At 31.7% G+C, this 26,353-nt stretch overlaps 1 protein-coding gene and 1 long non-coding RNA gene across 2 annotated transcripts in view; one reads left to right on the forward strand and one right to left on the reverse strand.

Moving 5' to 3' along the window:
- Positions 1–3,227: 3,227 nt before the first annotated feature.
- Positions 3,228–5,038, reverse strand: LOC126744396 (uncharacterized). Its single transcript, XR_007663145.1, has 3 exons — positions 4,696–5,038; positions 3,970–4,141; positions 3,228–3,824 (listed from the first exon to the last, which is right to left on the reverse strand). It is a non-coding gene; the product is annotated as an uncharacterized LOC126744396 (long non-coding RNA).
- Positions 5,039–10,227: 5,189 nt separating this feature from the next.
- LOC126744387 (protein PALS1) overlaps positions 10,228–26,353 on the forward strand; it is a 463,284-nt gene continuing 447,158 nt past the window's right edge. The window contains exon 1 of the mRNA XM_050451770.1: positions 10,228–10,633. The gene's annotated coding sequence lies outside the window, so the exon portion shown is untranslated. The remainder of the gene's footprint in view (positions 10,634–26,353) is intronic.

Raw genomic sequence — 26,353 nt, forward strand, 5'->3', positions numbered from 1 at the left:
TAAAATAAAATTATCAATCGACCAAAAACTATATTTTAAAAAGATTAAAAATTATAAAAAATGCTTGTTTAAGGAGCAGTTTAATTAACCATTAGTTACATGGTACAGATTTATTTTTTTATATTTATTTATCTGATTTAACTTTTTTGGACCACCTTGTATAAAAAAAATTGTAAAATAAAATTTGTACCTAACCTATAATAAGAATATAATACAAGGCTGTCCAATTTAAATATTTTTTTTCTTTTTTTTTTAACTTTTTATAATACTTTGTATACAGTGTGGCCCAAATTGGGTGTACATGTATGGGTATCTTGGAAACTATAAGACATAGAAAATTGGTTAAATGGGGAAAGTTGTAGGGCATTTAGTTACCAATTAAGTGCCGCTTTCAGAACGATTTTATCTTTTTCCAATTTTGAAATATTTGCAAAAAATCAAAAAGTTGCATTTTTGAAAAAGTGCTGTATTTTTTTTATTTCAACGTATTTTTAAAATCTGCAAAAACGTTATTAGGACAACTTTTTAAGGACAACGCATACCTGAATTCAGTTTTTGTTTTCGACGTTTCGAGATTCCATCCTCAACTTCTTTTTTTCTTATGGCGGTCATTTTGTTTTTTTGCTAAATTAAAAAGATCTTTTTTGTCCCTTTAAAATGATGTATAGCACTTTATGAAAATATTTTATGTTTACGTCAAAAAATTAAATAGTTTATTTTTCGCTGAGTTGGCCATGGTTTTTATTGGCATTTTGTCGTACACACAATTATTATTAACTTACTAATTTGCTAACTTATACTTTTACGTAATTTCTAAATAAAATAATGAACTACATGTAAAGTCCAGTGCAACGATATATTAGAATGGTGGTCACCCGTCGAAACACCAGCATTTTACTTCTCAAACAATGTAAATAGAAAGTGGATGACATTGTTTCATTGTTTGGCAGGTGGAATGCTGGTGTTTTGACGGGTGACCATTCCAATAATATATCGTTGCACTGGACTTTAACAATAATATTAAATGAAACTATTTAAAATGACGGCCATTTTTGTTTAAACATTTTTCACATTTATTTAAAACACTTCTAATTACCTTGCGCAGGGTGTTTTTATTTATATTATTTAAGACATTCTGAATCCTGTCCTCTAGTTGTTCGCGAGTCGCAAGAGGTTTAAACTCGTAAACTTTATTTGTAACATATCCCCAAAGATAAAAATCCAGGGGTGTAATATCTGGAGTCTTAGCCAATTTACAGCACCGCGGTTCGCGATAAGTTTATTGTTAAATGCTTGCGTTAACAAGTTTTGAACGTCCCGAGTATTATATGCGGGACACCCGAGCCTGTTGAAACCACACATCACTTCGTATTTGTTCTACAGTTATTATAGCTCTCACGGTAGAAGGTTCTAGGTAATATCTGCTCTTCCAAAAGATTTAAATATCTTTGACTTGTCAGTGTTTGGTTATAAATAAAGGGCCCAATAAGGTGATTATCTAAAAACATAACAGTTTACTTGAAATATATAGCAGTTTACTTGAAAATAATTTTGTGGAGTGGGTAATTAAGTTACCGTACATGCCACACCATACATTAAATCCAAATCTTACTTGTAGCCTACGTTCAGCCACTTCATGAGGATTCTCAGCAGCCCAAAAATGACGATTATGTTTGTTGAATACTCCGCATTTGCTAAAAAACGTCTCGTCGGTCCAAACAATTTTCCTGCTGAAATTAGGTATTTCTTGACATTGCCTTAAAAACCAATTTAAAAATTCTAATCGTCTTGGATAGTCGGTATCCTTGAACAAAACTAGGCTTTTATGAACGATATTTTTTTAAGGACTATTTGAATGGTAGTCCTTGGTATATTCATATCAGTTGGAGCTTTTCAAATCGATGTTTTCGGGTTCGCATTAAAATGGTCTAAAATGTTTTCATCGCGAGCTTCATTGTCCCTTTGATAATTTTTTGGCGTTGATATTTCAAAACTTCCATGAGTTCTAAGGTTTATGACAAGCCCTTAGAACATTGAAAGGCTAGAAGTAGCATGCCGTGGAACTATGGGCAGGTTTGTTTGCTTGCAACATCTCTGATACAATGATGCCAAATGCTTATAGAGAAATGGCAAAAATCACTTTATAATATCATAAAAATTTTCAGTTGTTTCCGAAGGCTCAAAACAATACTATTGCTCTCCTTTAATAAAATATCAAGCATTTTTTTTAAATAAATTTGATAAGATACTCTATATCGAAGTCAATATACGATAAATAAATGAAAATAAAGTACGAAGAAACGAGAAAACGGTAATGCCATCGCAACGCCGCTCGAACCCATTGTTTATGCCACCGATACAAGCACTCTCTACCAGTGACGTCGTCAACAAATATTTACCTGTTAAATTTTTATTAATTATTATAGAGTTTGAGTATAAGTAATATTACCATTTATGAGCTATTTATGTATTTTTTTAACGGACTTCGTTAGAAGAAAGTCCTAATAAAAGGCAGTATTTTTGTCAAAGCATTTTTATGGAAATTAATTAATATAATATTATAGATTTCTTAATAAATCATGTTTTAAGACATACATTTTTAACATTTTGCAAAATTTCATTGTTATTGTTATATTGAACAAAACTCAGTTATACATCACTTACTTTATATCACATAATATATACTTCTATGGTGCTGACTTTTTCAAAGGGACAGTATTGCTCCAGCGGAAAGAGTTAAAACTACAAGGATGTTCAAATTGTGAAGGAGTTGCAGGTTCTTTATAGGTTATAAGATTTTTATTATGAGTATTTAGCCTGTACAATGGTTTTGAGACATTTAACAGTGACCTATATAATACCTAATACCAATTATTATATCATATTAATTTATATTAAAAAACAAAGCTTACCTAAGAATAAAGACTATGTACAATAGATTAGATTTGATAGTTTATTAGTAGTAATATACAAACAAGTACTTTTACAAGTCAAATAAAATATGTAGTATGTTGGGCTTTTTCGAAAATCATGTTATTATTTCTTAAGTATTTTAATAATGACTTGAGACATCTAATTCAATTTCTTTGGCGCAAATTTGTTGCAATCGTCGAATTTTAATTTTTTGTTCTTTTTTTTCCATAATTTGGTGACAAGTGATTTAGCTTTTGAAACGGTGGAATCATCAGTGCTTAGGTCCATCATTTTAATTTTACCCTGGAATAATATACATAAAAATATAGTATTACCAAAATTAAAAAGAAAAAAATTAAAAAATGTATTATGATAATCCAATTGATCAATAAAATGTATGTTATTATAAAGAATCTTTGTAATATCATACATTTGATTAATTCCATTTAATTAAACAAATATAACACAATAAAATACTATATCACTTTTAAATAAGATATATAGAATAGGATGATACATGGCATAAAACTAGTAGTCTATTTTGAGTGTATTTTTACCTTTTCCTTGGCAGAGTCAGGGAATGTGTAGCAGTTAAACAAAAACGGCTTGGATGAGAAATAGTAATTGTTGACCTAGACCTAGACAGTAACAATTAATCTCAGATGCAGTTATTGTTGATGAATGATCAGATCTGTAATTATACAAAATTTGGTGTATCAAGAATATTAATCTATTTTAATTATCCATACTTGTGTATATTAGCTTCACTATTTGTACTATATACCATTTTGGAATCTAAAGAAGTTTTTGCACTCTTCAAGAAAACTACCCCTGCAGCTTTGAAGGGTAAATCACTTGGTAAATTAACTGAATTATCGGCTGCTGTGTTTTTAACCAGTGCATCAGAAATCCTAGTAAAAAAATATAAAATATAAAAATTTTACACACATACCTAATTTAATAAGTATTATGTATAAATAAAGCTTATATGAGTAACACTAATACTTTTTGTGACGATTTTTTTATACTAGGAAAATATATTAAAAAAAAAATTACCTTTAAGGTAGAGCTGATTTTTTTAATAAAGTCTGGCTACTGATAATATTATCTCCCTTATATAAGAAATCACTTCTAAGGATGTGATCTGAACAAACAAATATGTTCTTTTTAATTGTGTTGATTTCCATTAATGAAATCCATTGTTCCCTTTGGGCATATATTAGGCAATCTATAATAAGTATTTGATATTTAATCAAAAAGCAAAAAAATTACAGTAATAAATTAGTATGCGGTGCCAATTACTATATATATTATTGTAAGTTGCAATATGGTAAAACAAAAAAAAAAATTATCGACCAAATTTTAGGTAAAGACAAAATTAACTTTATACATAGATATCAATATCTAAATAAATTTCAAAATTCTTTAAAGGCAATAAAAATTAGTAATTTCATCTATTTACCTAATGTCTATATTAAAAAAACATAACTATATATAGATAGGTACATGGGTATTATGCCTTCTTTCTGCCAAAACAACAAAAAAAACATAAAATCCTGTAATAAAACCAGGGACAAAATTCTAGTTTTATATTTTTTATAGCCTATTGATAGATGAATATGTTCAAAAAAATATTTAGATTTAAAAATATAAATATTTTGGTATTTTACGCACACTTTCACATTCAAGTTTTTATTAGGTTTATATCTATAAGATCCCCTATTCTACGTTTATGATGATGGTTACCCCATGATGTGATGTTATGAAAGTATCGGTTCTTACTTGTGAGAGGATCGGCTTGAATTACCTTTTTATCATGATGCGGCACAAACGACACAAGTTTTTGCCATCCTAGCAATTTAAAAAAACACTAAAATGTGGCCTTTTTCCTTTTGAAACCAAAAAATTAAAGAAAATACACGAATCCCCAAAATAAACAAAAAGCCGTTTGACAGATGACACTACGCGTATGGCTCAGGCGCTAAAGCTCCGGTGTTGTCGCTTCAAATTTTTTAGAAGCAGTTTTAGGGATAAGAATGTTAATAATTTTGTTTATTTTTTGCTTAAGGATATTATATTTATTGCTAAAATAGGTTAATTGTAGTATTTATACTTTTTATTTTAAATTTTCCTATAAAATACAACACAAATAAGTTAAATTAACGTTATAATGGTTGTTAAAATATAGCTAAAAATTTCCTCCGTTGGAAATTTGCGTCGACTTGACAACAGAGAATCGGCAAATATGTTTGTAAACAAAACACCTCTCTTGCCCCTGTGCACATGTTGGACTCAAACAAAGTTGTTGTTTACTAATTCTAGCCTTTCAATGTTCTAAGGACAAGCCTAGCGAATAGTCTTGGACCTGGCAGTTGTCTCTCAGGATACAGTTCCAAATATGTGGCGATTGCAAGTTTTCCATTCCTATTACATGTAATATAACATTCCAATATGTCAAATTTTTCTTCACTGGTATATCGCATGACGATTTTTAGAAATTACAATTTTAAACAAAACTGACTAAATACAAACGAAAACAACTAGATACGAAAAAACTATTTAACACTAACAAGAACAAGAAATGAACAAGATCAGAACTACTAAACAAGATAAAAAGTTAAATCAAATAAATAAAATTTTGCAGAATTGTCAGTAAATGACCCTTAATCATTTAACAATAATAATTGTTTATACGACAAATTGCCTCCGTAGTAATGGCCTCCGCATTCACGACCAACTCCGCGAAAAATGAACTTTGTAACTTTTTGACATAAGAATGAAATATTTTCATGAAGTGTTATACATCATTTTAAAGGGACAAAAATATCTTTTTAATTTAGCAAAAAAACAAAATGGCCGCCATAAGAAAAAAAGAAGTTGAGGATGGAATCTCAGAACCGAAACGTCGAAAACAAAAACTGAATTCAGGTATGCGTTGTCCTTAAAAAGTTGTCCTAATAATGTTTTTACAGATTTTAAAAATACGTTGAAATAAAAAAAATACAGCCCTTTTTCAAAAATGCAACTTTTTGATTTTTTCCAAATATTTCAGTATCGAAAAAAGATAAAATCGTTCTGAAAGCTACACATAATTGGTAACTAAACGCCCTACAACTTTCCCCATTTAACCAACTTTTCATCTCTTATAGTTTCCAAGATACCCATACATGTACACCCAATTTGGGCCACACTGTATATCTAAAACTATATGTAATAAAGACTATAAAAGAAATATGTCACTCCCTACATCTTTTACCTTTACATTTTTTTTACACGGTGGCCAAAAATACGAATATTTTAAAAGCTGAAGATTTTTTAAAAAATCGTTAAGACACGTCTAATTAGTTATTGAAGAGTACAACTTTTTAATGAAAATTATGCCGTTTTTTCTTTAACCCCCTGCCATTGGGGTGGTACCCGACCTTATGGAAGTTCTTAAAAATAATAATAATTCCTAATGATAAAAAATAAATTATATAGGGGATTAACCCTAAATAAAATATCTACAAAAAGCAACCACTTTTTTTTCACTAACCAGTAACCAATTACAATAACATTTAACTTATTGGGTCATTTGGGCCAGGTGTAAAAACTTTTTTTAATTAGTAAAAACCTTTTTTTTGGGAAAAAAATGTAAACGGCAACATAAAGACATACCTATGTATATTATAAGGGCCTTTCAATTAAAGTATAGCCTGATAAATAATATAAATTAGTTCCAAATAGTGTGCTGTTGTTCCCCCCCCCCCCCCCCCCCCCAATTACTTTAACACATATTTAACCAGAGAATTCTCTGGTTAAATCTGTGACCATAATTATTGAACACGTCCCTGGATTGCCTAATTAACATTTTCTAACCTCAAAAACAATTTACCATCAGTTAAAAAAATATCAATATTAGCGAATTTATAAAAGCAAAAAACGAAAACAAAAATCTATAAAAAGTTATAATATAATCTATAAACTTAAATATTTATAGGAAACTAATAAGTTTGTTTTGATGAACTTACCACAGTTAAAAACCCAATCGTGACAAATATTTGGTCTTTTAATGGGAAACTTAAACATTTTCAAACTGCATTTCCGCCTAAGGTTGTCGCAATTTAAATAATAACATTTATCGCCACCCGTAAAACGCGTAAGACTAGACCATAGATAAACAGTTTATAGGGGTTTAGACTAGACATTTTTGTTTTAGACTAGACATTTTTGTTTTGTTTCAAAAATTAACAACGCTAAAAAAAGTAAACTACTCCCCTTAGGCCAATGTTTACGAAAAAAATTGCGGGCTTTATCACATGACAATATTATGATATGTAAGTCATGCTAAAAACAAAATAATCACACAAGGCCGGCCGGTGAGCCGTCGAGCCGCCCAACTCAATATCATCATAGAATAACCAGACAAATCAAGATCGACACTCAGCAGCTTTGTCTATTAGTTTAAAAGCAACTATACTCTATTTCAGAAGTGTGTAGAGCAATAAAACCTCATTAGGTATGCAAAAGTGGTACCTGGTGATCCACCAATATTTTATGCTACTACCTTAGTTGGGTATTAGTTTCAATGTAAAATTCTTTCTTTTCGTTGATTGCAGGTAGTGCCACCCGGTTTTGGGTCAATTTATGAGTTTTGCCCATTGTTACCCACTGATAAACATTGAAAACGGTTCGCCAAAGGCGTGCAACTGGGACTTGTTTTTTACCTTATAATTAATGTACTTAAATGCTATTTTATTTTAGAAAGTTACTTTTGTTTAAATGGAATAATATATTTTTTTCACAAATTTATTGAACATAATATGTAGAGTAAAACAGTTGAAAATGTCACTTTTGGATCTGGCACTTTTTGAACAGTGTATAACAATTTTAAATTATAATAGATTATACTCTTCTTCGTCATCTGACGAACTGTCATCACCTCTTGACATTATAATTAAAGGATCGACTGTCTAATCGATGAGGTTGTCAAGATCCCACATTTTGTCCTCTTGCTTAATTACATGCTGGACTGCTTTTCGCCAATTCTCTGGTGTCGCTTCCGTAATGGCTTGATCAAACAGTAGCTTAACATCTTTCATTTTAAAAGTCGTGTTTTGTCTTGCTACAAATCCTTTTACCTGCGCCCATATCAGTTCTATAGGATTTAGTTCGCAATGATATGGCGGTAAGCGCAGTACAGTTATATTATATTTTTCGGCTATATCTTCCACGGCGTATTTCATGAAACGAGTTTTGTGTAAGTTTGCTATTGCCAGCAGTTCTTTTTTTATCAAATTTGCTTCAAACGCAATACCTTTTGCAGTCAGCCAATCGATAATTTCTTGCATTCTCCAACTTGAAGTTGGCGTCTTCTCTATTCGCCGTGAATGATAGCTTGCGTTATCCATAACCACCACCGAATTAGCCGGAAGAAATTTTATCATTTCACCAAAATAGTCCTCGAAAACGTCTGAGTTCATGTCTTCATGGTAATCTCCTGTGCGAGTCGACTCAAAGGTTAGCAGACCTTCTTTTAAAAATCCCTCTTCGCTTCCAATATGTGTGATTATAAGTCTTTTTCCTTTTCCCGAAGGTACTTTAATACCCGTAGACAGGCCTTCTATGAAAGCTTGGCGAGCACTGGTTATATTTTTGTCTTGCTACATTTTTTGGACTATATAACCTTCGTTAATCCACGTCTCATCAAGATAAAAAACTTTCTTTTGCTCCCTGCGGTACTGCTTGATACTTCTCAAGTATTGTCGTCTCCAACAAACAATTTCGTCGCTCTCCAGTAAAAGTGCTTTGCGGTTATGCTTTTCCCAGGCAAAATCCATATTTTTTAAAGTTTTCCATAAAAGTTTTCTACTTATCAACGGAATACTGTCATCTCGGCCAAGCTCCATTAAAATTTTGTCTAGGGTGGGTATTTCCTTTTTAAAATAAAAAGAGTGAACTTTTCTTCGAATTATACATTTAGCATTTTCATCAAGGACTTTTGTAGGTCGTCCTGGCTTTTGCTTGGGAGATTCCACTTGACCTGCTACTTTTCTTTCCCGCAACAATTTGAAAATGGTGGACTTTCCAATTCCACTCATTCGAGAACATTTTTCAACAATTTCTTGCACAGTAAAACTAGGGTAATCGTGTTTTATGCAATCATGTACATTTAAAATAATAACTTTTTCACTCAGCGATAGTGGAGAATTTTTAGTACATCTTTTCGTTGGACTGAATACCTCCATTTTTTAAATATTGGGATAATAATATTGTGATTACACTACAGCGTAGCAGTGACTACTAACGTTTAAAATATGATTTAAAAGTATTTATAGTCTGTATATATTACCTGACCCCATTTTTGCATGTTACAAAGCGTTAAAAGATAGGTACCTATACAAAAGGATTAAAAGTATTTATTTAGTATTTAATCTCTTTCAAAATAAAGGCATTTAATCCGTGAAAATTAAATTCATAAATATAAGTACCTGCGCCTATGAACTACCACGAAATGTAGCCAAACAGAACGGAATTCCCCAGTTTATTGCTCTATACACTTCTGAAATAGAGTATAATTCATTAAGGACTTTTGGAGGATTGCTGAAGAAGTCACTTTTAAGCAAACCTTATTATAACTTGGAAGAGTTCTACCGAAACGTCCTGATGGATGATATTGTGTAGTTTTTTGGGTTCCTTTCTTGTTTTGAATAAGGCTAAAGTTTTATTTATATGTTTTCTAATTCGGTTTATAGTTTATGATATACCTATTACTTTTAGTACTTTTTATTTTTTATACCTTAAGTTTTACCAGATTTTGATATTTTATTTTGTTTTACTATTTCATAATTGGCTTTATAACTTAAATCATATGTTTTACCATTAGTTTGTATATTTTATAATTTATATTTTACTACTTTATTGAGGTATAATTATTTTCAGTCGTCTTGTTCAGCTATATTGTGAGTATCAGTGCATATGTATATCATGCTTTGTTAACAAAAATGTGTATTTTTTTTAAGCAATAAAGCACTTTTTGACTTTGACTTAATTTTACCTTTGTTTTTAGATAGTCAATATTTTTTTTAAAGATTTAACTTTTGATTTACGACTTGCACTTTCTGACATCCTACCCACTGCGCCCGCTGATTCGCACGCCTCGTAACGAAAACCGGGATGCTGTGCGAATGGACCGCATGAGCAGCGCCGTCTATCGATCCCTCTCTCACACCGCTGGTATCGTCGGCCCTTTTCTCATTTGCATCCACGCCCGCGATCCTGATGTCGCCGAGACTTAGTTACGTCGCGAAGTGGCCCTCACGACGCACTGATGGGACCATTATGGATCATTTCATCTGGGCCATCAGGCACTGACCATCGACTTTATAGGTCATGGGGCGCGCAAAAATCTGGTCGTCCAGATGACCCCGACGTGCAACTTGGATCACGATCGCCGTCACAGCATTATGCCTAACGCGAAGGAACCCCATCAGAACCACCCCAATTAATTTTTATTGGGAACTATATACAGTCGCGTTTTCCGGTTTTCTCAGGACTCTGTTTTCAATATTACTGCCTAAATATCTGTTTCGCATAAAATATCATATATAAATTTAATATCTACGGGTTATGGTGTGATTTTTATGTTGAAAAAAACTTATCATTTGTGCGAAAACATGTTTGAAATTGTTGGTATGTTGCATGCTCGTTTTTTGGCTGGATAACGAGTTCTATCTTCAAAGTAAGTAGCCTAACCTTAGTCAGGAGCACTAAATATATTAAGGTTTCTGTTGATACACAATCTTTACTGGTTATGTAATGTTTTAAAAACCGCGTTATATAGGTTTCGCAAACTCACTTGTATAGAGGAGGCGAGAAATTCTTCTTTAAAATATTTAGATCAATATTACATATGTGAAATAACTTAAAAAAGTGCCTCTAAATGGTAATAAAACATATACGCATATATTTGCTTCTGCACCTCTTAATCTTCCTTTTCTACTTTATTTAAATTCCCTAATGTAATATTTAACCAGCCATTAATGTTTAGTATTCTTCTAAACGTGGATGATGTCAATATCTTTGCTTCAGCTGACTGCCCTTTTGACCTACATTCTGTTAGTATTTGTACCCTTACTACTTTGGTAATTATCAAGTTTCTGATATATTTTTGATCCAATTTACCAGATAGTAGAATCAGCATACGTATATATTTTTATAATTGTCAAATACTATACACACCTATAATTAACCTGTGTCAATAATTATTTATGTTTGATTGCTAGCGACAGCAGTAGCTGACTAAAATATTGTTTTTGAATAACGCATAATTTGTTTGGCTTTTGATATAACAACTCCATCTAAAATTGTATTTATTGAATTAAATATGCCGAGTTTTTGGTTCAAACGCGTATATCTGGTATCTGATGTAGGTATAGAGTAAGGGCGTGATAGGTTACGGTTAAAGTTTTTTTATCCATATTAACTATTAGAAAAAGTCATGAGTTATCATTTTTCTGAAATAAAAAAGTTAGAAAAAAATTGATAACTAAAAATGCTTAGCAGTATATAATAGTATACAGTTAAATATGTTCAACGTAATCGAAGCGATCATCCCTTTTCTTTTTTTTATTATTTTGTATATTATAATCTGTTATTTACTCTAAACCGTTCTTCTTAATACTCCAATGACACCAAACCTGAAAAAAATTAAAAGAAGATGAAAAGTAATTTTAGAAAACACAAAACATTAGACGATGACACACGCTTCACACCATAGGGCTTTATTTGGATGGCTTTTATTTATTTATTTAATAGGCCTAGTTCATAGTTACAAATACATGATGTCAAATACATGTAATTTCCATAACTTATTTTAACTTAACTTATACCTAATCTCAGACAGACGCCTTCTCGATTTGGTGTTGACACAAGACCCCTCAACAGATGTTAAACAAGCAGACTCTTCTTTGTTTCTCCAGTTGTTAAATAGTTACCTCGTGGAGGTCGAAGAGGGTGTCGGATTTAATGGATTCTACAGGGATTTTAAATTTGCCAATTTTTAAGAGATTGCAATGTTTTGGGATCAGTTTGACTAGGATTTTTTTCTTTTGAATAAGCCTCTCCGCAATGCTAAATATTTTTTATGAAATTATCTTTATGGCAATTGATAAATTTGTACCTCTAAAGAAATACTCGGCTAGAAAATTCTTAGTGTGGTTTTCAATTGAACTTGTTGAAAAATTGTATTACCGAAAAGAAAAAAATGCACAAAAAATATAAACAAAGACGATCAACTACAGACTATCAAGAGTGTTCTAGATTTACACAGCTATGCAAGGACACACTCTGACACACAAATGTTACACACAGTATAATTACTGCACTGAAGCAGCTATTGGCTCTAACATAAAGAAATTTTGGTAATTTGTTAATCATAAAAGGAAAAATAGCTCTTTTCCAAATACCCTAAGATATTTGGACAAGACAAGTTGTGCTGGAGAGGAGATTGCTAATATGTTTGCTGATTATTTCTCTACAGTGTAGTCACACCATAGTGTTAACGTCCCCACTCATGAATTATCTGCATCTGATACCCATATGCCTCACCGTTACATTAGAATATCAGATATATTTACTAAACTCTCGTTCTTAAATATTAACAAGGGTCCTGGACCAGACGGTATGCCTACTTTATTCCTAAAAAAAATTAGCATTAATCTCTCCAGACATTTATACCACATCTTCAATCTCTCGCTTCGAACTGGACGGACTGAAATGTTCCCAGACTACTGGAAAGAGAGTTTCCTAAAACCTGTTCATAAGTCAGGCGACAAAACCAGTGCTACCAACTATCGTCCCGTCATACTCAGTGCAGTTCGCAAAGTATTTTAAAGCTTAGCATGTGACATTATCACCCCTTCTTGAACCTCTACTAACTGATCAGCAGTTCGGATTTAGACTACGCAAATCTATGGAGCTGAACCTTCTTACTTAGGTGGACTTTTTGTTGGATGCCTTGGAGAAGGGATATCAAGTGGATACAATATACACAGATTTATCCAAGGCGTTCGACCAGATACTTCACAATATTTTGTTGTATAAACTAAAAATGATTGGTATTGATGAACCTTTATTCTCCTGGATCAATAGCCCTCTATCTGATTGTAGACTAATTGTTTAAATTGGCAATTTTCTTTCTAGAACTATTCAGGTCCCATCTAGAGTGCCTCAAGGCTCTCATCTCTGGCCACTTCTTTTTCATATTTTTATCAATGATATAGATAAATGCTTCACTAGCTGCCTATTTTTGTTGTTTGTCGATGATCTGAAATTGAGCTGTATAATACAATCCCCTGATGATTGTGACATATCACAATATGATCTAAATAATTTGGTAGTTTGGTGTGAAGGAAATGGTATGAAAATAAATCTAGCTAAATGTAAAATAATTACCTTTTCTCGTTCTAAAAATACTATTAATTTCGACTACAAGATCGGTCACTATGCCCTTGAAGGAGCTCCTCTTTTTAAAGATTTGAGTTTTACTTTCGATTCAAGCTTACAGTTTCATCACTTAGATAGTGTTATCAATAAAGCTTTCTGGATGCTTGGTTTTGTTGGGAGATGTACTCAAGTCTTCACAAGTATTGCCGCTTTGAAAACACTCTACTGTGCCCTGGTCCATCCTAATCTGGAGTATGTTTCCTATGTTTGGTCTCCTTCCTACGTACATATTGATGCTCTTCAACTAGTTGAATACAAATTTTTAAAACAAATTGCATATAAATTGAATATATTTGATAATTACAATGATGTAGATATACTTGATATGCTACATATGGTTCCCATCAATATCCGCCATAAGAGCCATCTTCATGATTTTCTGTATTTCTCTTTATTACCTATATTATGTATTACAGTTGTGAATTTAAAAGTTTAACAGAATTGTAATTGGACTTTGCCCGTTTATAAATAACGATGGACAACAGAATGGGATAAGGAGACAAACATTTAGATCAAAATTAACATATTTCAAATAAATAAAAATTTTATTTCTTAATGGTACCAAAACATGTACATCATTTTATAATTGTTTCGGCACCCCTTAATTTTTCCGTTCTATTTCACTTTAATTCTATATCGTACTGCTAATGTAATGTTTTACCAGTCATTAATGTTTAGGATTCTAGTAAACGTAGATGATGTCAGTATCTTTGCTTCAGCTGACTGCTCTTTTGATCTAGATCCTGTTAGTATTAGTATCCCTTCTACTATGATAATTACCAACTTTTTCGTATATTTTTGACCCAATTTGCCAGGCAGTAGGATGCACATATACAATATATAGTTTTATAATTGTCAAATATTATATACATCTATAATTGTTTCAAGTACTTTATATTATGTTCAATAGTTAGAAACAGTAGTAGCTAACTAACATATTATTTTCAAATAACATATAATTTGTTTGGCTTTAAATATAACAACTCCATGTAAAATTTTTACAGTGTGTATCAGCCAAATGGAATAAATTCTGTAATAAACAAATAGTAAGAAGTAACCATTGAAGAAATTTCTATTTAAAAATAGGATGTTACGAAAACGTTCCTACCGAGCATATTTAAGTCTAGAGATTGATCAAGACAAGTAAAGTCCAGTTCAGAGATCTATTAGAATCTTTGATGTGTCGCAGATGCCGCACTAACAACTAGTCCGTGCGCCTATGTCATATTTATTGTCGCATGATATACATGTTTAAATGGCAAAATTTTATATTGTTTATCTATGAAATCTTTTTAAATATACGTAAAACCCCATGTTTTATACTATTTTTTGTTTTTCTTTCGAAAACGTCAATTTTTAGAAAGAAAATAAAACTAACAAAAAATTGACCGCGGACTAAAATTCAAGCATCTTACAAAATATTTTAAACACTCCAGCACTCACAGACTTGTCACCTCTTTTTAGCCAGTCTATTAAACAAAGATAAAACACCTGCGTTCTGGCGATTCCTACTTTAGGCTGTGCAAGTGATTGTGTATCTCTCTCTATCCCACTGATTTTGAGAATTACGGGGCCATACCGAAATAAATGTTTGGGCTGTTTTTGTATTACTTTCGACGTGTTTTTAAAGAGATCTTTAAGGATGGGTTTACCACCTTTAATAGTTGGGAGGGGAGTCATGTGAGGTTACTATTTGATGTGTTTTGCCGGTTATGCTTTTTACACGTTTATGAAAGTAAAGAATTTAGAATTTGGCCTGTATTCGGCTAAATTTTTTGCAGTTTTTACTGTGAGAAAGTGTGTTTTTTTTATTTGTGTTTGTGGATTTGTTTTGGTATTATACCTAAAGACCTTAAAATGTTTCGACCCTGGGAAAATAGGCAGAAAAATTTGGCAAATGAAGAGGAAAGTATTTGTGCGGGCTTATGGAGACCGTGGGTGCACAAGAAAGACAATAAAATTTGTGATGAAAACAATAACAGTGATCTAGACAGTGATTTAGACTTACGTAGTTCTGATAGTTCATTTTCTAGTGTTGAGGAAGCAAAAAGAAGCAAGGGAAGTAGAAGCTACAGAGGAAAATCAAGCAGTTTTAAAACGTAATTGTTTAAGTAAAGACGCCAAATAAATTTATCAAAATATCTATAACAATCTAAGGAATGATCCTCAGTTCACAAATGATTGTAGTGCTTTGCAAGAAACAACGCTTTTTACAGGGGTTCCCTATAGTATAATATGCCTGTAAAAAAAAGGATTAAAGGCAGAATAAAAAGGAAAGATGCAGGACAATCAAAGGGACTTGACTCGGATATTGCCAAATTGCTAAGGAAAGGTGTGCACTGTGCATTCTAAATACAAAAACATTGAGGTTCTGACCATAAAGACACCTTATCGGTAAGGGACAAACATTTTTCAGTCTCAACCTTGCGGAGATACCTGAGGAAGAATTTGGGAGGAAGAAAGATCCATATATTATTTACCCGAAATTTGGTATAATACATTTATTATTGATGTATGATTTCCATTCTCTGGGAAAAAGTCCCTTTTTTGCCATAGTAAGAAAACCATATTTTTATTAATTAAACAAGTTTAAAGTTTTGTTTTTTTCAGCTTACTGCGCCTGTTTGTCCTTCAACGACACAATAAAGTATATACAGTGTGGTGACTTTAACTGGAATAAATTCAGTTACAACTAATCAAATTTTACCTCGCAAAATTCCTGAGACCCGTCGATTTTTGTTTATTTTTTTCACATATCAAGATAGTTTTTGTATTTTTTCACCTACAGGGGGGGTCCAAATTAACCCAATTTTTTTTTTTTAATGGAAAGCCACTTTTTTTAAACTCTCATTGAAAAGAGCTTTTTCCTGATTAAATTGCCCTATTTACTTTTGTGATTATCTAAAGGAGAAATACGAAAAAAAAAAAAACCATTAAAGTGAATTTCAACCAGTTGTTAAAAGGTAATATGGTAATATGTTAAATAAGTTAACTTATATTGAAAAAATGCCTTATTTATTTGAATCCCACAAGATTGACATCTTAATGATGATTGGTTATGGGGACAGAAGTCGTACTCAGCTAGAGGTTGTTCACTTATTCAGGCAGAAATATCCAGATTTGCCACCTATTAACCAAGGTACGGTTAGTAAAATCGAAAGCAGATTTCGAGAAGTTGGGCACGTGAGGGATGTTTCAAGACAAAGGTCTTCTAAAATCGGTGAAAACACCCAATTAAATGTATTGTTAGCGATGGAAGAAAATCCGGTAACTGCAGCCAGAAGAGTAGCTCGCGAAAACTCTATTCATCATAAATCTGTGCTAAAAATTTTAAAAAGTTCAAACAAACGACCTTATAAAATGCAACCCGTTCAAGAGTTATTGGAAGACGATCCAGATCGCAGAGTTCAGTTCTGTGAATTAATGATGAACGCCATTGACGAAAATCGCATATCTTCGGAGTGGATCCTTTTTTCTGATGAGGCTACGTTCACCCTAAATGGCCATGTTAATAAGCAGAACTGTCGGTACTGGTCTGACGAGAACCCACACTGGGTAAGGGAAACTAATACACAATATCCCCAGAAAACTAATGTTTGGGCTGGCATAATTGGCAGGCAAGTTATAGGGCCCATATTCTTCAATGATACTTCAACTGGGGAAAGATATCTAGAATTTCTTGAATATGAACTAATTCCAGTCTTACGTGCCTCTTATCCGAGTCAGTTCGATCCAGATTTGTATGATGAAAGAATCTGGATGCAACAAGATAGTGCTCCCCCACATTATGCCCGTATTTAGATGACAATTTTTCAAACAGATGGATTGGTAGAAGGGGTGCAATCGAGTGGCCGGCACGTTCTCCCGATCTCACCCTACTTGATTTTTTCTGTGGGGACATTTGAAAAGTCAAATTTATATGAGCAAACCAGGAAACCTAGACGAACTCAAAGAACGTATTAGGCAAGAAATCCGACAAATATCTCCAGAAGTGTTAGAAAATGTCGGAAACGAATTTTATTATCGTCTTGGGCTTTGCCAACAAGTAAATGGTGCTCATTTTGAACATCTTATACATTAAACGCAACTTTTAATAATTTAATGGTTTTTATTTTTTTTTCGTATTTCTCCTTTCGATAATCACAAAAGTAAATAGGGCAATTTAATCAAGAAAAAGGGCTCTTTTCAATGAGAGTTTAAAAAAAGTGGCTTTCCATTTAAAAAAAAAAAGTTGGGGTTAATTTGGACTCCCCCCCTGTAGGTGAAAAAATACAAAAACAATCTTGAAATGTGAAAAAAAAATAAACAAAAATCGACGGGTCTCAGGAATTTTGCGAGATAAATTTTGATTAGTTTTAATTGAATTTATTCCAGTTAAAGTCACCACACTGTATAATGTAATACTTAAGTATCCTGATGTGCGAGATAAAGTTGGAATCCATAGCGGCAACGGAGAAACTGTTTCCTTCCTTAATAGAAGAAAGCTAAAGAACAATGGCAAAAAAACAGAATTTAGAAAATTGTATTAACTTTTTGGGCTAGATTCAAAAGAGTGGCTAAATTTATAAAAGTATTTAGGATCCTCACTGTAGTTTTAGGATCTAGTATACTTAAAATGTAGTGTTTTGTATAAGATTTTCAGTTTTTAGTATAAGCATTTATTTTTGTTAATTTTTATCTAATCTGCATAATAACTAAATACGAGGCAAACAAATTAATAAATATTACATTCAGGATATAAAGTGTGTTTTTTTTATAAGTAAAACTTGTGTCTTTTAAACGCATAAAATATAGTTAGCTAGATGATTTTTAATGTAAAAGTTTATTTTAAAAAATATACTTCCACTTTTCTGACTACATAATTACTTTTTATCAAAAGAAGTTTTCATGAGTATATTATTATAATATTATATCATAATATGTATTAATAAAAAAAAAACAATAATAAAGGACATTGAATATGGCAGCCAAAATCTTCATTAATAATCACCACCAAGTAAAAATAAATCTCAATACCCAAAAAAAAGGAAATATATAAAATTTGAAGACAAACCAAAACATTTTACCCTTTTGTGTCAAAAACTAAATATTTAATGCCTTAATCCACAGAGTAAATGGGCCTAAGTAAGTCGTACCACCTATTCTCTCATCACTTGTTATAAACACCCCACTGATGGCGCTAAAAACTAAACTTATTAAATTAAAATTTTTGGTTAAACTCACTTATTTTAGTATACGTACTGAAATCTTATATTTAAATTAAATATTATCTTGCTATCAACTATCCTGAATTTTTAACTTAATAAAACTAAACCCAAAAATCCCGAATAATAAAGTCTTAAATACAAATAAATTTTAAGGCCGGACCTGTGCAACTTTTCACGCTTAAGTGGCTGTGACTGAGGTCAGGCATCTAACAAAATAGTACGTGGGCGCATGTAGTCAAATTTTACGAATCAAATGTATAAATTCTTAAAAAAATGCTTAAAACATTTATTTATTTAATGAAATGATTAAATATCGCTTAGAATATTACTTTATGACTCCACGTAAAATTTTGCGATTTAAACATGCATGTCATGTGACAATACAAGCAACACCGGCATACGGACTATTCGCGGCACATCAAAGATTCTAATTGATTGCTGAAGTGAACTATAGCTTGAATTTTTTTTAAAGACTTGGCTTGATTTGAAAACTCAAGTTTTTAAAAATTTGATATTTGACTTGACTTGATTTTTGGACTGAACTACTTAACTTGATATCAAGTAAAGTTAAACTACTTGATATCGAGAGCTACAATTATCGAGTAAAATCAAACTACTTGATATTACTTGATAGTGATCTGTGAAATGCACATCGAAGCGTTAAAATAGGGGATTCACCGAGATTAAAAAGGGGATTCACACAGCAAGCAGGCACTCGATGACGATGTGCTCGTGCTATTAGTAGAGCAGCGTCGTACAAGCCTACAAGGATAAACAGCGACCGCAAATGAATTATTATGTCTGATTTAAGAAATGATTTGTCAGAAATAGAGTCTAAACCTTTTTAAACCAGTGGCTCAGAATATATCGTAAATGAAAAAGTGTCAGAATCTGATGACACCGAACCTACGAAACGAGTTAACGCTAATAAAAGTGTATCTAATAAAACGAATAAAATTAAGGATTATTTCATAATCGAGCAGGATCCTAAGAGTAATAAAAATACTGACAAACAAGGCAAATGTACCGTGTCGTAAAAAATACAGTTTTAAAAATGGAAAACTGAGGAACTTCTTCACTAAGGAGGCATTTACAAGCTAAACACACTAGAGTCTACGAAAATATTTTTGGTAGATCCAGCCCAGCTAATTCTGAGGCAGAAGCCTCTGCCAGTTCGAATAGGCGTAGCACAATTACAAATTGGCTTAAGAAGGTAAAAAATTATTAATAATTAGATTTGAGCTAAAACTAAATAGTAAATAATTGTACAGGGTGGGCATTTTATAAGGGGCGTATGCATACCTCTTCCTCAGAAACTATAGGGTGTAGAAAAAAATAATTATACAAAAGATTCTTGGCATTAAAAAAAAATAAATTACCTATTAGAATTTTATTTATACAGGGTGTCCGAAAAGTGCTGCACCAGAACCCTTCGATTGTTTTTTTACAACTTCATCCTTTTTTGAAAAATCTTAAAAAAAAACACAAAGGAATCATGCTAGAAAAAAAAACAAACTCTCAACAATTGATAACTCAACAACTCATAAATAATTGCTCAGTTCAATCAGTTCCTTTTAATTGAACAAAAAGTATCAATTTTAATCTGAATGATCATATTTAATCATAAAAACTCGAGTTTGTTATCGTTTTATATGATTTCGGGATCATGAATCTTTCTTTTGTTTTTCTCTAACTTTATCCCTTAATTAACTTTATCCCAAAATTAATCTTAAAAAAACAAATTAAGAATAATATGCTAGAAAAAAATGCTTAATTTGGATTCCTTGATCCCCAAAAACACCTTAAAAAGCTTTTTTTTTCAAAATCCGAATCAATTCATTTTAAGCCACCCTTATAGTTTTAAAATGTTTATTATTATTATTATTATTATTATTATTATTATTATTATTATTATTATTATTATTATTATTATTATTATTATTATTATTATTATTATTATTATTATTATTATTATTATTATTATTATTATTATTATTATTATTATTATTATTATTATTATTATTATTATTATTATTAATATAGGTTTCTTGATTTTAAAAGTTATTCTATATTAAAAAGGTTTAATAAATTATTAATAAATACCGACATAGGCGAGATCTCAAAATATTAAATAAAAAACGGCTCTTGAACGGAAAAAATTACAACTTTCTAATAACAATTCTAAAACTTTTTTAAATATAAGAACTACTGTCGAATTCTGCTTTAGAACCGCTTTTTTATTATATAACATAATTTTTGTTTGATGATATAATTGTGTAATGAGTATATTTACAAAAATCTATATTCACATTAAGACATTCTATTCAAAATTATGAGACATGCTATACATTTTTATACAAGGCATTTCAAAAACATTACTTACTTTTTCATTTAAAAGTGGGATATTACAACGTAAACATTCTTGCACCTTGCGCTGTATTTTACTAACTCGAGTTTTGTTTATTTTGCAGACCACTAGTTGTTCAGAAAACTTCCAACAAGACAAATTTCAAAAACTACTTGTGGAATATATAGCACAGAAGTATCTTCCTTTCAACTTTTTTAAAGATGCTATAAGTGGCCTGGTCGGAATCAAATGAAATCTTTGACATTAAAAACATTTGCAGTAGCGCAGCAAACAATTAACTCATTCTTGAAAACGTGCAATTTTAAAATCTCGTTCACCATCGATTGATGGTCTTCTTTTAATATAAAAGGGTACTATGATATTACCGTCCATTTTATTAATAAAAATTGTATCCTTCTAGATTTTGTGCCAGCATATAGGCAACATACTGGTAATGCAATTGCAAAGCTATTTTTCGAAGTATTACAATTCTACGATGTTACAAAATGCGTAAGGGAGAGTTGGGTAATGGTGCGCGGTGGGTAATCGTGCGCACCATGATATTTTGTATTTCGCGGGCTATCCGAAACGCTAAAACAGTGCTGCTCTCTGCAACGGAGTGCCTAAAATCTGTGCGCGACCGTTGGCGCCATTAGTGTGTTTACGATCGCCGAGAGGTTAACCGATTAAATTTTTCTTTGTTTTTTATAAGTTTTCGGGATCAGAAAATAAAACGGCAAGTCCATAATTTTTGTCCAATCGTTTTACATTACTTATATTTGTAAAATCTAGAGTATTGTGAATATTTAGGCACCTTTAAATCATACATTGTTTATATGTTTTTGGCCACATCATGTTTTTATAAAAGACAATAACAAAGGGGTAATTGTGCGCAGAAGTGCACGATTCCCCTTCACGTAATTAAATGCTAACATAGTACTATTTAATATTTTCAGATGCCTAGAAATTACACACGAAAGACTGATATCCTTTTTTATACGACGGAAACCCTGCAAAAAGCCCTAAATGCTATAAGGACCGACGGAAGAAAAATTAGGGAAGTAGGAAGATCCTTTAAAATACCAGAGTCTACCCTTAGAAAAAAGTTGTTGGAAGATGATCTTAAACTACCTACCTTGATTGGGCCGTAAAACTGATACTAGATAAAACTGCGACAGCCTGAGGGCACAAGTTTTAATCGGATTTCATCTTTTAATAAAGAATCTGTAGAACTATTTTATTCTAATCTTAAGATTCTTATGCAAAAGTTTAAATTTCAACCAAGCAGAATATTTAACATGGACGAAACAGGCATTACAACGGTTCAAGCTAAATGTCCGAAAGTTTATGGTGCCAGAGGAGTAAAAAAAGTGGGTTCTGCTATTAAAGGGGAAGGGCAATAACTGGAGTTTTTTGTATGAGCGCTGCAGGGAATTACATCCCCTCCATGCTCATATATCCCCGAGTAAGAATGCCAACAACTCTGCAAAAAAATGGACCCTTAGGTGCGTTGTACAGATGTTCAAAGAACGGTTGGATTAACTCTGAGCTATTTGTTAAGTCGTTGTCTCATTTTGCAAAACATGCAAAGCCTACTGCATTTGATCCTGTCCTATTGGTTTTAGACAACCATTCAAGCCATATTTCGATCTCGGCTTATAATTTTTGTAAAGGAAATAATATTAATATGGTTTCTCTTCCTCCCCACACCTCAGATCGTCTTCAGCCATTGGATCTAACTTTTTTTAGTCCATTTAAAAATGCTCTCTATTGGACATCAAAAAATAACAGAATATGATGAATCTGAATTATTAAACAGAGCATTCATGAAAGTCGCCACCATGGAGAAAGCTGTCTCAGGAACGCACTTCAGGAATTTATCCACTAAATCCAGACAGATTTAGTGAGGATGATTTTACCCTTTCTAGGCAAAACACAAATTGCACTGTTGTTAGCAGCGATGAAAATCACCCACTCTTATACAGACCAAAAGCTAATGTTTCATTGCCAAATAGTTCTGAACCAGAAGAAAAAGATTCTTTGCCAGAGGCTAGACAAACATCTTTAATTGACTATAACAATCCTCAGCCAGGTAGATCGAAAGAGAACTCTTTCCTTTCTATGGCTCCTATACCAACAAAAATAGTTATTAAAAGAGTTAAAAAAATGCTAAAAAAAGCAATGTTCAAAAATCCTCACAAGCACTCCGGTTAGGGAAGAACTAGAAATCGCTGACGAAAGATTAAGAAAAGAAAACTTAAAGAAAAAGGAAAAAGGAAAATCACTCCAAAAGAAAACTATAAGAAAATGTTTTGAAGAAGAAACACAAGATACAAAAACACTTAAAGAAAAACAAAAAAGAAAGAGATAGGCCACACATGAGACATCCGATGATTCATTGGAAAATGAATTGTCTGAGATATGCGACGATGATGAGTTAGACGATATTGATGAATTTAACTTCATACCGCCTTCTCCAAAAACTCCCTTAAAACCCAACGAGATATGTTGTATTTGTGGAGAAGTTGGCAAAAATCGAGAACTATGGTACCGCTGTGTTATGTGTGCTTCTTGGAACCACGCAGCCTGCACGTCTGCTGATACTCCAGAAAATTACATCTGCCACTACTGTTTAAATTAAGGCTTTATACTGCTGTTTAAATATTACTACTAAAAAATTAACTACTTTAAATGTTAATATTTAAAAATAAATAATTTTTTAAAACAGATATTTCCTGCGCACGATTACCTAACCCTTGCGCATCATTGCTCGTCGGGACGTGTAATTATGGGCAAATGGTTTTTTTATTTTTGTTTAATTTTATACTTGCGTAGTAGATTTTTTTTAAATAACATTTTACGTATATATACATTAATAAGTAATACATCTCATACCATTTTTAAAACTAATTTATATGTTATAGGCTCGCCACAAATACAATTTTTGCTTAACTGCGCACCATTCCCCAACTCTCCCTTACAAGGTATTACTACCGTAAATACAAATAGTGATTTTACGTTAATCAGAGAACTTGAAACGCATATTTTTGAAATCGATACCAAAAATATCCACTTTGTATGTTTTGCACACATCTTAAACTTGGCAGCTACAGATTTTATGAAAATCATTGATTTTGAGGTTAAAGAAACCACCGACATTTTGACAAATATATCAGATGATGATGATGATGATGACTGCCAAGTTCCGCCCTCTTCTGTAAGACAAATCTTAAAACCTAAAAAATTAAAAAACTGAACATTTCAAAAACTGAAATCTTCACGTAAGATTTCGACAAATTTTGCACCACTTTAAACCTAAGATTTACTATGCCAAAAGTTGATGTCATAACAAAGTGGAACTCCACATTCGACATGTTGAGATGGAGTCTGAATATGAGAAACGCACTTAACATCCTTTGTGATAATGTGGAAAATTTAAAAACTTTAAAGCCAACCGACACAGAATGGTCGTTAATTGAACGAATTTGCCAGTACCTTAATGTTTTTAAGAGTATTTCCATTATTTTAGAAGGTGAATCATGTGCTACCTTACCCATGGTAATCATCGGTATTAATATGTTGCTGGATAGGGTAGAATCGTGGGCTATGGAACTTGACAATTAACCTGATCGAGATGAAATCGATGAAAAGATTATAAATAGTATTCAAGCGGCAAGGGACAAAATCATTTAACATTACTAACGAACTAACTGGATGTAGTGTGGTATGTTTTGATTTTAGACCCCTAACATAAAGTAGAAACATTCTCCAATATAAGTTGGGGAAAAGAGTTGCAGATAGAAGCAATTAAACATTTTGAAGATATTTGTAAAACACAATATTTCTGCAAATTTCTGAAGCATCACTTCAAGTAGCAGCATCTTCAAACCCTAGTAAAAATAGTAGTGTGGAAAAGTTTGAAATAGATCTACTAAGTTTGTTTAATAGAACACCTGCTCATAATGCAGACGACGATATGGCCTAGCGTTACGAAATCGACAAATATATTTCTGACCCAAGAGCTGACCGTACTGAAGATATTTTAGAATGGTCGAAAAGACACGAATGCATTTTTCCAAACCTTGCCGCAATGGCCAAATGCTTTTTGGCAACGCAAGCTTGTTCAGCTCCAGTTAAAAAGCAGTTTTGGCGATAACTCCGTTAGAAGCCTTAGGTGTCTCAAATCATGGATGGCAAATGAGGATATTAAATATTTATTTTAGATATTCATTTTCATGTTTGCTGTTTTTTTATTATTTTACTGTCAGAATTCAGAATATTTCGTTTTTTTATTTGATATTATTTTATTTATTATTTAACAAAGTTTGTTAAAGTTTTCGTTTTTAAATGTTTCTTAAATAAAAAATTAAATCTATATATACATAGATTTTTATTGTTATTCCGTTTTGGCAGTTATAATATCAAAAAAGTACTATTTCTTCAAGAAAAATCAAGTAGTTAGCTTGAAAAACTTGGTTTTCAAGTTACTTGATGTGTAAACACTTGACTTAAGTTTCAAAAACAAATACTTGACTTGATATTAAGTCAAGTCATGTCAAATAGCTTGAAAATCAAGTCAAGTCGTGAATCTCTACATTTAACATTTCCTACATTGATATAAATATTTTTTTGTTGTTTAGTTAAGAGATAAACAGTATAACTTATTAGTTTTTGAGTGTATTTTAACGAATTTCTGTAACTTATAATAATTTTCTTTGTTTTTAATGTTAATTTTTGCAATAAGTTGGAAAACACTCAATATCTCCGAAACAATTGAAAATTGCTATAGGACATTATACATATGTCGAGAATATTCCAAAGAATCCAAAAATTGAGTAATATATAGGGTGACACGTTTAAAATAAGAAGGTTGATATTTGCCACTGCTACATGACACACCCTGTATCATTTCTTTTGTTGAAAAAATAGGCAAATAAAAATACCTATCGATGTGTCTGAGGAGCGTTTTTTTTTTGAGAATACTCCCATTTATTTATTCTGGAATTTATTCCATTTGGCTTATACACACTGTTTAACGAATTTAATAGTCTTTGGTTCAACTTCGTATACCGGATGCCTCGAATAAAGTCAGTACTATTGGTATCTTTGTTAATATTTAAGATACAGGGTTGGGTCAATTAGCAAACTTTTTTCTGTCGGTTAAAATGGCGAAAACAGAATAAAAATTAAAAATTGAACATCGTGTTTTCGAGGAAATGTGAAAAATGTACTTTTGTTAAATGGAATGCCTTAGATATTTTTACACAAATCAAGAGAAAATATTTTTTTTAATAAAAAAGTTTATTTACACTAACAACCCAAATGTAGAAATATCGGAGTTATAGCGATATTAATAGTTTTGTCAAATTTATGCATTTTCAATTCTTGAGAAGCTAGAAAG

The sequence above is a fragment of the Anthonomus grandis genome, chromosome 14 (genome assembly GCF_022605725.1).
Source record: "Anthonomus grandis grandis chromosome 14, icAntGran1.3, whole genome shotgun sequence".
Taxonomy (NCBI): domain Eukaryota; kingdom Metazoa; phylum Arthropoda; class Insecta; order Coleoptera; family Curculionidae; genus Anthonomus; species Anthonomus grandis.